Source organism: Bufo bufo, chromosome 5, assembly GCF_905171765.1.
Source record: "Bufo bufo chromosome 5, aBufBuf1.1, whole genome shotgun sequence".
Classification (NCBI taxonomy): domain Eukaryota; kingdom Metazoa; phylum Chordata; class Amphibia; order Anura; family Bufonidae; genus Bufo; species Bufo bufo.
Genome location: NC_053393.1, coordinates 115,826,462 through 115,840,006, shown reverse-complemented (window position 1 = coordinate 115,840,006; position 13,545 = coordinate 115,826,462).

Genomic DNA, 13,545 nt, shown 5'->3' with positions numbered 1-13,545 from the left:
GAAATCATTGTGTAAAACTTAAATAAATTAAAAAAAAGTATACATATTAGGTATTGCCGCGTCCGTATCGACCGGCTCTATAAAAATATCACATGACCTAACCCCTCAGGTGACCACCGTAAAAAAATATAAATAAAAACGGTGTAAAAAAAGCAATTTTTTGTCATCTTACGTCACAAAAAGTGTAATAGCAAGTGATCAAAAAGTCATATGCACCCCAAAATAGTGCCACTCAAACCGTCATCTCATCCCGCAAAAAATGAGACCCTACTTAAGATAATCGCCCAAAAACTGAAAAACTATGGCTCTTAGACTATGGAGACACTAAAACATTTTTTTTGTTTTAAAAATGAAATCATTGTGTAAAACTTACATAAATAAAAAAATTGTATACATATTAGGTATCGCCGCATCCGTGACAACCTGCTCTATAAAATTACCACATGATCTAACCTGTCAGATGAATGTTGTAAATAACAAAAAAGAAAACGTGCCAAAAAATCTATTTCTTGTTACCTTGCCGCACAAAAAGTGTAATATAGAGCAACCAAAAATCATATGTACCCTAAACTAGTACCAACAAAACTGCCACCCTATCCCGTAGTTTCTAAAATGGGGTCACTTTTTTGGATTTTCTACTCTAGGGGTGCATCAGGGGGGCTTCAAATGGGACATGGTGTCAAAAAAACAGTCCAGCAAAAGCTGCCTTCCAAAAACCGTATGGCATTCCTTTCCTTCTGCGCCCTGCCGTGTGCCCGTACAGCGGTTTACGACCACATATGGGGTGTTTCTGTAAACTACAGAATCAGGGCCATAAATAATGAGTTTTGTTTGGCTGTTAACCCTTGCTTTGTAACTTGAAAAAAAATATTAAAATGGAAAATCTGCCAAAAAAGTGAAATTTTGAAATTGTATCTCTATTTTCCATTAAATCTTGTGCAACACCTAAAGGGTTAACAAAGTTTGTAAAATCTGTTTTGAATACCTTGAGGGGTGTAGTTTCTTAGATGGGGTCACTTTTATGGAGTTTCTACTCTAGGGGTGTATCAGGGGGGCTTCAAATGGGACATGGTGTCAAAAAACCAGTCCAGCAAAATCTGGCTTCCAAAAACCATACGGCGCACCTTTCCCTCTACGCCCTACTGTGTGCCCGTACAGTAGTTTACGGACACATATGGGGTGTTTCTGAAAACTACAGAATCAGGGCCATAAATAATGAGTTTTGTTTGGCTGTTAACCCTTGCTTTGTAACTGGAAAAAAAATATTAAAATGGAAAATCTGCCAAAAAAGTGAAATTTTGAAATTGTATCTCTATTTTCCATTAAATCTTGTGCAACACCTAAAGGGTTAACAAAGTTTGTAAAATCAGTTTTGAATACCTTGAGGGGTGTAGTTTCTTAGATGGGGTCACTTTTATGGAGTTTCTACTCTAGGGGTGCATCAGGGGGGCTTCAAATGGGACATGGTATCAAAAAACCAGTCCAGCAAAATCTGGCTTCCAAAAACCATTCAGCACACCTTTCCCTCTACGCCCTACTGTGTGCCCGTACAGTAGTTTACGGCCACATATGGGGTGTTTCTGTAAACGGCAGAGTCAGGGCAATAAAGATACCGTCTTGTTTGGCTGTTAACCCTTGCTTTGTTAGTGGAAAAAATGGGTTAAAATGGAAAATTAGGCAAAAAAAAGAAATTCTCAAATTTCATCCCCATTTGCCAATAACTCTTGTGCAACACCTAAAGGGTTAATGAAGTTTGTAAAATCAGTTTTGAATACCTTGAGGGGTGTAGTTTATAGAATGGGGTCATTTTTGGGCGGTTTCTATTATGTAAGCCTCGCAAAGTGACTTCAGACCTGTAGTGGTCCCTATAAATTGGGTTTTTGTAAATTTCTGAAAAATTTCAAGATTTGCTTCTAAACTTCTAAGCCTTGTAACATCCCCAAAAAATAAAATATCATTCCCAAAATGCTACAAACATGAAGTAGACATATGGGGAATGTAAAGTCATCACAATTTTTGGGGGTATTACTATGTATTACAGAAGTAGAGAAACTGAAACTTCGAAATTCGCTAATCTTTCTAAATCTTTGGTAAATATGGTATTTTTTTTATGCAAAAAAATTAACTTTTTTGACCCAATTTTAGCAGTGTCATGAAGTACAATATGTGACGAAAAAATAATCTCAGAATGGCCTGGATAAGTCAATGCGTTTTAAAGTTATGAGCACTTAAAGTGACAGTGGTCAGATTTGCAAAAAATGGCCAAGTCCTTAAGGTGAAATAGGGCTGAGTCCTTAAGGGGTTAAGCAGATGTTCTTGGAGGAAAGCCATACCTTTTCCCCAGACGAAAACTGAGGTGGTTTCCTTCTTTTCTTGTCCACATTTGTCTTCATACGGGAAACTGCTTTGTCGATGCAGCTGTGAAGAAAGAATCTGCAGCTGGTACCCCAGAGGATGCAGGAACAGGAAGAGGAGTACGAGGATGTTGACCATAGACGACAAAGAATGGGGATTATCCAGTAGATTCACTGGCGTGGTTATTATAGGAGAACTCTGCCCAAGGTAGCAGAGATACCCAGTCGTCGTGCTGCGCAGAGACGAAGTGTCAAAGTTAGTTCTCCAAATCTGATTGACCCGGAAGAGAAGTCTAGGTCAACTTCTAGTAGACGAGAGAGGGCTCTCCAGAGCTTGGAAGTAAACTGGACTCCCCGATCGGAAACAATATGCCCAGGTAAACCATGTAGACGAAATATATGTTTTACGAACAGCTTAGCAAGTTCCGCAGCCAAGGGCAATCCAGTCAATGGAATGAAGTGCACCATCTTGGAGAAGCGGTCCACAACCACCCAAATCATGGTACATTCAGCCGAAGAAGGCAGATCAGTAATAAATTCCATGGCAATGTGTTGCCATGGAACATCAGGAACAGGTAGGGGTAGCAACAGGCAGCAAAGACGTCACGACTAGTATCAACTAGCGTGGGCAGGGCTAAGCTCTGATCACTTGAATGGAGCTTAACCCCGCCCATGCTAGTTGATACTAGTCGTGATGTCTTTCGGCCAGAGGTAAACAGTGAGAAGGCCACGACACTGCTGGAGCGCCGCTGCCTTCTCAAACAGCTGATCGGCGGGGGTCCCGGGTGTCGGACCCCCGCCGGTCAGATGTTGATGATCTATCCAGAGGATAGATCATCAGTTAAAACCAAGTGCAGAACCCCTTTAAATTTTAGTTGCCAGATTTTTGACCATTCCTCTAGTTTTCCTAAATCAATAAAATTTGGTGTATCCCTCCAGGAACATCAACCATGTTACAAATCTTTGTGTCATCAGCAAAAAGACACACCTTACCATCGAGGCCTTCTACAATTTTGCTGATAAAGATATTAAACAAAATAGGTCCCAGAACAGATCCCTGAGGCACTCCACTGGTAACAAGGCCATGGTCTGAATATACTCCATTGACTACAACCCTCTGTTGTCTGTCCCTCAGCCACTGCCTAATCCATTCAACAATATTGGAGTCCAAGCACAAAGACTGTAATTTATTGATAAGCCTTCTATGTGGGACAGTATCAAAAGCCTTACTAAACTCTAAATAAGCTATGTCTACTGCACCTCCGCCATCTATTATTTTAGTCACCCAATCAAAAAAATCAATACGATTAGTTTGACATGATCTCCCTGAAGTAAACCCATGCTGTTTTTCATCTTTCAATCTATGGGATTTTAGATGTTCCACAATCCTCTCCTTAAGTATGGTTTCCATTAATTTCCCCACTATTGATGTCAGGCTTACTGGCCTATAGTTGCCCGATTTCTCCCTACTACCTTTCTTGTGAATGGGCATAACATTTGCTAATTTTCAATCTTCTGGGACGACTCCTGTTACCAGTGATTGGTTAAATAAATCTGTTAATGGTTTTGATAGTTCATCGCTAAGCTCTTTTAATAGCTTTGGGTGTATCCCATCAGGCCCCTGTGATTTATTTGTATTAATTTTAGACAGCTGACTTAGAACCTCTTCCTCTGTAAAGAAACATGCATCAAAAGATTTATAAGTCTTCCTTCCTAACTGAGGTCCTTTTCCTTCATTTTCCTTTGTAAAAAACTGAACAGAAGTATTCATGGAGGCAGTCAGTTAGTTCTTTATCTTCTTCCATATACCTTCCTTCTTTTGTTTTTAATTTGGTAATTCCTTGTTTTAGTTTCCTTTTTCATTTATGTATCTGAAGAATGTCTTATCGCCTTTTTTCACTGACTGAGCTAATTTCTCTTCTGTCTGTGCTTTAGAAGCTCTTATAACTTGCTTGGCCTCTCTCTGCCTAATCTTAAAAATTTGCCTGTCATCCTCGTTTAGTTTTTTTTATAATTAATAAATGCTATCTTTTTGTTTTTAATGATTTTGGCCACTTCTGCTGAGTACCACAGTGGTCTCTTCCTTTTTTTGCTTTTACTGACAAGCCTAATGCAATTATCTGTTGCCTTCAATACTGCCACTTTTAAGTAGTCCCATTTCTCCTGGATTCCATTGAAACTTTTCCAATCTGATAGGGACTCGTATGCCTCTAATCTAATTTTAGAAAAGTCAGTTTTTCTTTTTTCTTTTTGTGTGGTGTGACTCTGTACTTATAGTAAACTACACTGACTGGTGATCACTAGATCCCAAGATTTCCCCTACAGTAATATCAGATACCAAATTCCCATTTGTAAATACTAAATATAAAATGGCCTCCTTCCGTGTTGGCTCCTCCACTACTTGCTGTAGAGATAATCCCAGTAGGGAATTTAGAATATCTGTACTCCTGGCAGAACTAGCTATTTTTGTTTTCCAGTTTACATCAGGAAGATTAAAGTCTCCCATAATGATAACTTCCCCTTTCAATGTCATTTTAGCTATTTCCTCAACTAGTAGATCATCTAATTCTTTGACTTGGCTAGGTGGTCTATATATCATACCTACACGAGTTACCTTATGATTATCAAGCTGCAACGTAACCCAAACTGACTCTAAATTGGTCTCGCTAACTTGGCAGATGGTACAAATGTTCTCCCGGGAGGAATGTCTCTTACCAGGACAGCAGCCACCGTGATTAAGAGAGCAGGATCTATCATGTATTGAGGCTCCTCTCCTCCTGCTGGTCAGAAAAGTCAAAAGATTGGGACAGAGCATCCTCCTTGATGTTCTTCTCAGGCGGGCGGAAGTGTAACTCAAAATCAAAATGAGAGAAGAAGAGTGCCCACCTAGCTTGGTGAGGGTTCAGACGCTGAGCTGTCTGTAGGTACATAAGATTCTTATGGTCAGTGAAAATTATTACCGGACGCTGGGCTCCCTCAAATAGATAACGCCACTCCCCCAAGGCGAGTTTTATGGCCAGATGCTCCCTGTCTCCTATACAGTAATTCTTTTCAGCGGGAGAGAAGAGCTTGGAGAAGAATCCACAAGTGAACATCTTGCCCTTGGAATTCTTTTGTAATATAAACGCACCAGCTCCTATGGACGAGGCATCCACTTCTAAAAAGAATTGGCGGGAGACATCGGGATGCAGATAGGTGCAGATGCAAAGGAGCTCTTTAATTAGACAAAAGAGGCCTCTGCCTCAGGAGGCCAGTCTTTGGCATTCACCCCTTTCTTAGTAAGATCAGAGATCGGAGACGTTAGGGATGAAAAGTTCGGAATAAACTGGCGATAGAAGTTGGTGAATCCCAGGAAGTGCTGTATAGCACTAAGACCCAGTGGGCGAGGCCAGTTCTTTACCGCATGTAATCCAGCATCTGAGATGATGTATCCGAGAAACTGTACTGTAGTTTTCTCAAAGGTACATTTCTCGAGTTTGGCATAGAGCCTATTTTCCCTCAGGCGCTGTAAGACTAGCCGTACATGCCTCCGGTGAGTGATCAAATCTGGAGAGAAAACCAGTATATCATTCAGATACACGATTACGCAGGTATAGAGCAGATCCCGGAAGACATCATTAACTAGCTCTTGGAATACTGAAGGAGCATTGCATAGACCGAAGGGCATGACAAGATGCTTGTAGTGTCCATCACGAGTGTTGAAAGCGGTCTTCCACTCATCACCTTTTCGAATGCGGATAAGATTATATGTACCACGCAGGTCAAATTTGGAGAAGACTTTAGCTCCCTGGATCTTGTCAAATAGCTCAGAGATCAGCGGAAAAGGATATCGATTTTTAACCGTAATCTTATTCAGACCTCGATAATCGATACAAGGCCATAAGGAACCATCTTTCTTCTGCACGAAGAAGAACCCGGCCCCGGCTGGCAAAGTGGACTTCCGGATAAACCCTCTCTCAAGATTCTCCTTGATGTAGTCTGACATCGCCTGTGTCTCTGGAAGAGAGAAGGGGTAGACTCCACCACGAGGAGGAATAGCACCAGGCAGAAGATCGATTGGACAGTCATATGGACGATGTGGAGGCAGAGTCTCGGCGTCTTTTTTACTAAAGACGTCCGTGAAATTGGCATATTGCTGTGGTAGTCCGGGCAGATCTACAGGTATTGTAGGTAGAGTTGAGCGGACACCTGGATGTTCGGGTTCGACAGGTTCGGCCGAACTTCACAAAAATGTTTGAGATCGGGACCCGAACTTGACCCCGAACCCGAAACCCCATTGAAGTCAATGGGAATCCAAACTTTGGAGGACTAAAATGGCTCTAAAAAAGTCATGGAAAGGGCTAGAGGGCTGCAAATGGCAGCAAAATGTGGTTAAGAGCATAGCAAGTGCTCTGCAAACAAATGTGGATAGGGAAATGACTTAAAATAACATAAAATACGTAAAAATAAAAAATAATAATCTTGATCTAGGAGGAGGAGGTCCATATGGAGTAGGAGGTTGAAGAGGCGGTGGATGTGGCAGTGGTGGTGGAAGCGGCAGTGGAGGAGGAGGAGGTAGCCAACACTGGTTTTTGTTTTTGTTTTTTATTTTATTATTTTATTTTTTTTGTTCAAATTTGGGTAGACCCCAAAACATTGGGAAATATAAAAAATGAAACAAAGAGAAAGTGCGCTGGAGTACAACAATGGCTGGGTGAGGCCGGTATACATGTCTATTCTGCACAAGATACGGACAAGTCCTGCGGAATCCCTGCCTGGTTCATTTTAATGAACATGAGATTGTCCACATTGGCTGTGGACAGGTGGCTGCGCTTGTCTGTGATAACCCCCTCCTGCCGTGCTAAACAAACGTTCAGACAATACACTGGCTGCAGGGCAGGCCAGCACCTCCAAGGCGTAAAGGGCAAGATCAGGCCATGTGCCCAATTTGGAGACCCAGAAGTTGAAGGGGGCAGACCAATCAGTCAGTACGTGTAGGCGTGTGCACACATACTGCTCAACCATGTCACACGTCCCCGTGACGGTCTTGATCCAATTGGATATCTTCTCTATCAACTTTCGATGTTCTTTTATGCGCCTACCATGGTGATCACGGGTAGTGGGGAATCAGGGTTCCAGGCCGGAGAGGGAGCCTGACAAAGGGATTCCACATCCAAGGGAGGTCAATGGATGAAATTAAATGTGATCGAGCGGAAATGTGGGACAAATTATTGAAGCAGAAGCTTCCAAGTAAAGGAGGGGGCGTGGGACAATTACCCACTCCCGACTTGGGGAGGTAGTGACGATAAATAACAATACAGGACTCTTAAGATGTTCTGTTATTGGAATGATTAATAAAAAATTACTGGGGGTATTTTGGATTTGGAAAAGCTAGACAGGAGAGGCCCTGCTGACGCTCTGTTGACTCTAGATAACTTCTGCCTGATCGCACGTCCACGATCCAATTGGATATCTTCTCTATCAACCTTCGATGTTCTTTTCTGCGCCTACCACGTTGATCACGGGTAGCGGGGAATCAGGGTTCCATGCCGGAGAGGTAGCGTGAGAAAGGGATACCATATCCAAGGGAGGTCAATGGCTAAAATGTGATCGAGCGGAAATGTGGGACAAGTTATTAAAGTGGAAGGATCGAATGAAAGGAGGGGGCGCGCGTCAATTAAAGATGGATTTTAGAAATTTAAGTTCCTGTCACCTATGCAGAGCAGGGGTTTTTCATTGGCAAAAATGGGTTAATGTCACCCACCAATGGAACAGACGATTTTTAAAAATTTCGGTCCCTGTCAACTATGCAGAGCAGGGGTTTATTCACGGCAAAAATGGTGAAAATGTCACCCAAGAATGTAACGCAAGACGCTTTTGCACCCTGTTCCCTCTTTTGCTGTGCTGGTGCCTCTGTGCGACCACCGCCTCTTCCTCCGAACCAGACAGGTCACTCGCATGACCTTGATTCCATGTGGGGTCTAGTACCTCATCATCCTCCACATCATCTTCCACCCACTCTTTACCCCTACCCTCCATGTCGGTCTGCAGATTGCAGATAGCCGCAGCAGTTGGCACCTGTGTTTTGTCATCATCAGAGACGTGCTGCGGTGGTATTTCCATGTCCTCATCCTGAAACAAGTGGTTGGGCATCAGTGCACTCAATCTCTTCCACTTCTGGTGCAAGGCTAGGTTGATGGCCTATGGAAACCCTGCCAGCAGAGTCATCAAAAAGCAGAAGAGACTGCTGCATGACTTGGGGCTCAGACTGCTTGCCTGATTTGCAAGGGGGTGAGTTGAAAGACAGATGGCCATGGGCTGTAGGTGCCAACTCTGATCTTTCAGCAGGAGACTGGGTGGGAGACAATGTAAAGGAACTGGAGGCACTGTCAGCCACCCAATCTACTATCGCCTGTAATTGTTCTGGCCTCATCATTTGTAGAGCCGCATTAGGCCCGACCAAATAACGCTGAAGGTTCTGTCGTCTACTCGCACCTGAGGAAGGTGTTTCACTTGTGCGTGTAGCTGGCACAGATCTACCACGTCCTCTCCCTGCAACAGGAGCTCCACCAACACCAGCAGCACCACGACCGGGGCCACATCCCTTATTTGACGCTCTCCTCATTCTGTGCGTTCACCAACCATACTAACAGATGGTTTATGTCAGGCGACTATGTAACTGCCAATAGTCAACAATTAGGTTCACTGACAGTAAGGCAGCGCCGGTGTCATAAAGAGGAAAAATTTCTTGAGGTCACACGTCAGTGTGACAGGTGAATTTTATACAATTACTTCACTGTCACAAATTTTTTTAATTTGTCAACCAACAATATAACTGCAGTATTTAACGCTCGTATTGGACTCTCAGAAATGCAGCAAAGGCCGCAAATGTAGTGTCTTGCACAAAATGGGTGATTTTTGAAAACCAGAATATTACAGTGGTATTTAACGCTTGTATTGGACTCTCAGAAATGCAGCAAAGGCCGCAAATGTAGTGTCTTGCACAAAATGGGTGTTTTTTTAACCTCTTAGGGAAATATGACGTACCGGTACATCATGATGTCCTGGTACTTAACCACCTCAGCCCCCAGTGCTTAAACACCCTGAAAGACCAGGCCACTTTTTACACTTCTGACCTACACTACTTTCACGGTTTATTGCTCGGTCATGCAACTTACCACCCAAATGAATTTTACCTCCTTTTCTTCTCACTAATAGAGCTTTCATTTGGTGGTATTTCATTGCTTCTGACATTTTTACTTTTTTTGTTATTAATCGAAATTTAACGATTTTTTTGCAAAAAAAATGACATTTTTCACTTTCAGTTGTAAAATTTTGCAAAAAAAACGACATCCATATATAAATTTTGCTCTAAATTTATTGTTCTACATGTCTTTGATAAAAAGAAAATGTTTGGGTAAAAAAAAAATGGTTTGGGTAAAAGTTATAGCGTTTACAAACTATGGTACAAAAATGTGAATTTCCGCTTTTTAAAGCAGCTCTGACTTTCTGAGCACCTGTCATGTTTCCTGAGGTTCTACAATGGCCAGACAGTACAAACACCCCACAAATGACCCCATTTCGGAAAGTACACACCCTAAGGTATTCGCTGATGGGCATAGTGAGTTCATAGAACTTTTTATTTTTTGTCACAAGTTAGTGGAAAATGATGATTTTTTTTTTTTTCTTTTCTTACAAAGTCTCATATTCCACTAACTTGTGACAAAAAATAAAAACTTCTATGAACTCACTATGCCCATCACGAAATACCTTGGGGTCTCTTCTTTCCAAAATGGGGTCACTTGTGGGGTGGTTATACTGCCCTGGCATTCTAGGGGCCCAAATGTGTGGAAAGGAGTTTGAAATCAAATTCTGTAAAAAATGACCTGTGAAATCCGAAAGGTGCTCTTTGGAATATGGGCCCCTTTGCCCACCTAGGCTGCAATAAAGTGTCACACATCTGGTATCTCCGTACTCAGGAGAAGGTGGGGAATGTGTTTTGGGGTGTCATTTTATATATACCCATGCTGGGTGAGAGAAATATCTTGGTCAAATGCCAACTTTGTATAAAAAAATGGGAAAAGTTGTCTTTTGCCAAGATATTTCTCTCACCCAGCATGGGTATATGTAAAATGACACCCCAAAACACATTCCCCAACTTCTCCTGAGTACGGAGATACCAGATGTGTGACACTTTTTTGCAGCCTAGGTGGGCAAAGGGGCCCATATTCCAAAGAGCACCTTTCGGATTTCACAGGTCATTTTTTATAGAATTTGATTTCAAACTCCTTACCACACATTTGGGCCCCTAGAATGCCAGGGCAGTATAACTACCCCACAAGTGACCCCATTTTGGAAAGAAGAGACCCCAAGGTATTCGCTGATGGGCATAGTGAGTTTATGGAAGTTTTTATTTTTTGTCACAAGTTAGTGGAATATGAGACTTTGTATGGAAAAAAAAAAAAAAAAATCAGCATTTTCCAACTTGTGACAAAAAATAAAAAATTCTAGGAACTCGCCATGCCCCTCACGGAATACCTTGGGGTGTCTTCTTTCCAAAATGGGGTCACTTGTGGGGTAGTTATACTGCCCTGGCATTTTCCAGGGGCCCTAATGTGTGGTAAGTAGGTAAATGACCTGTGAAATCCTAAAGGTGCTCTTTGGAATATGGGCCCCTTTGCCCACCTAGGCTGCAAAAAAGTGTCACACATGTGGTATCGCCGTATTCAGGAGAAGTTGGGGAATGTGTTTTGGGGTGTCATTTTACATATACCCTTGCTGGGTGAGAGAAATATCTTGACAAAAGACAACTTTTCCCATTTTTTTATACAAAGTTGGCATTTGACCAAGATATTTTTCTCACCCAGCATGGGTATATGTAAAATGACACCCCAAAACACATTCCCCAACTTCTCCTGAGTACGGCGATACAAGATGTGTGACACTTTTTTGCAGCCTAGATGCGCAAAGGTGCCCAAATTCCTTTTAGGAGGGCATTTTTAGACATTTGGATACCAGACTTCTTCTCACGCTTTGGGGCCCCTAGAATGCCAGGGCAGTATAAATACCCCACATGTGACCCCATTTTGGAAAGAAGACACCCCAAGGTATTCAATGAGGGGCATGGCGAGTTCATAGAAGTTATTTTTTTTTGGCACAAGTTAGCGGAAATTGATATTTTTAATTTTTTTCTCACAAAGTCTCCCGTTCCGCTAACTTGGGACAAAAATTTCATTCTTTCATGGACTCAATATGCCCCTCACGGAATACCTGGGGGTGTCTTCTTTCCGAAATGGGGTCACATGTGGGGTATTTATACTGCCCTGGCATTCTAGGGGCCCTAAAGCGTGAGAAGAAGTCTGGAATATAAATGTCTAAAAAATTTTACGCATTTGGATTCCGTGAGGGGCATGGTGAGTTCATGTGAGATTTTATTTTTTGACACAAGTTAGTGGAATATGAGACTTTGTAAGAAAAAAAAAAAATAATTCCGCTAACTTGGGCCAAAAAAATGTCTGAATGGAGCCTAACAGAGGGGTGATCAATGACAGGGGGGGTGATCAATGACAGGGGGGTGATCAGGGAGTCTATATGGGGTGATAACCACAGTCATTGATCATGCCCCTGTAAGGCTTCATTCAGACGTCCGGATGCGTTTTGCGGATCCGATCCATCTATCAGTGCATCCGTAAAAATCATGCGGACATCTGAATGGAGCTTTACAGGGGGGTAATCAATGACAGGGGGGTGATCAGGGAGTCTATATGGGGTGATCACCACAGTCATTGATCATGCCCCTGTAAGGCTTCATTCAGACGTCCGGATGCGTTTTGCGGATCCGATCCATCTATCAGTGGATCCGTAAAAATCATGCGGACGTCTGAATGGAGCTTTACAGGGGGGTAATCAATGACAGGGGGGTGATCAGGGAGTCTATATGGGGTGATAACCACAGTGATTGATCACGCCCCTGTAAGGCTTCATTCAGACGTCCGTATGCGTTTTGCGGATCCGATCCATCTATCAGTGCATCCGTAAAAATCATGCGGACATCTGAATGGAGCTTTACAGGGGGGTGATCAATGACAGGGGTGTAATCAATGACAGGGGGGTGATCAGGGAGTCTATATGGGGTGATCACCACAGTCATTGATCATGCCCCTGTAAGGCTTCATTCAGACGTCCGGATGCGTTTTGCGGATCCGATCCATCTATCAGTGCATCCGTAAAAATCATGCGGACATCTGAATGGAGCTTTACAGGGGGGTGATCAATGACAGGGGTGTAATCAATGACAGGGGGGTGATCAGGGAGTCTATATGGGGTGATCACCACAGTCATTGATCATGCCCCTGTAAGGCTTCATTCAGACGTCCGGATGCGTTTTGCGGATCCGATCCATCTATCAGTGCATCCGTAAAAATCATGCGGACATCTGAATGGAGCTTTACAGGGGGGTGATCAGGGAGTCTATATGGGGTGATCACCACAGTCATTGATCATGCCCCTGTAAGGCTTCATTCAGACGTCCGGATGCGTTTTGCAGATCCGATCCATCTATCAGTGGATCCGTAAAAATCATGCGGACGTCTGAATGGAGCTTTACAGGGGGGTAATCAATGACAGGGGGGTGATCAGGGAGTCTATATGGGGTGATCACCACAGTCATTGATCACGCCCCTGTAAGGCTTCATTCAGACGTCCGGATGCGTTTTGCAGATCCGATCCATCTATCAGTGGATCCGTAAAAATCATGCGGACGTCTGAATGGAGCTTTACAGGGGGGTGATCAATGACAGGGGGGTGATCAATGACAAGGGGGTAATCAATGACAGGGGGGTGATCAGGGAGTCTATATGGGGTGATCAGGGGTGATCAGGGGCTAATAAGGGGTTAATAAGTGACGGGGGGGGTGTAGTGTAGTGTAGTGGTGCTACTTTACTGAGCTACCTGTGTCCTCTGGTGGTCGATCCAAACAAAGGGGACCACCAGAGGACCAGGTAGCAGGTATATTAGACGCTGTTATCAAAACAGTGTCTAATATACCTGTTAGGGGTTAAAAAAAACACATCTCCAGCCTGCCAGCGAACAATCGCCGCTGGCAGGCTGGAGATCAACTCTCTTACCTTCCGTTCCTGTGAGCGCGCGCGCCTGTGTGTGCGCGTTCACAGGAAATCTCGCGTCTCGCGAGAGGACGCGCCGTCGCGTCCAG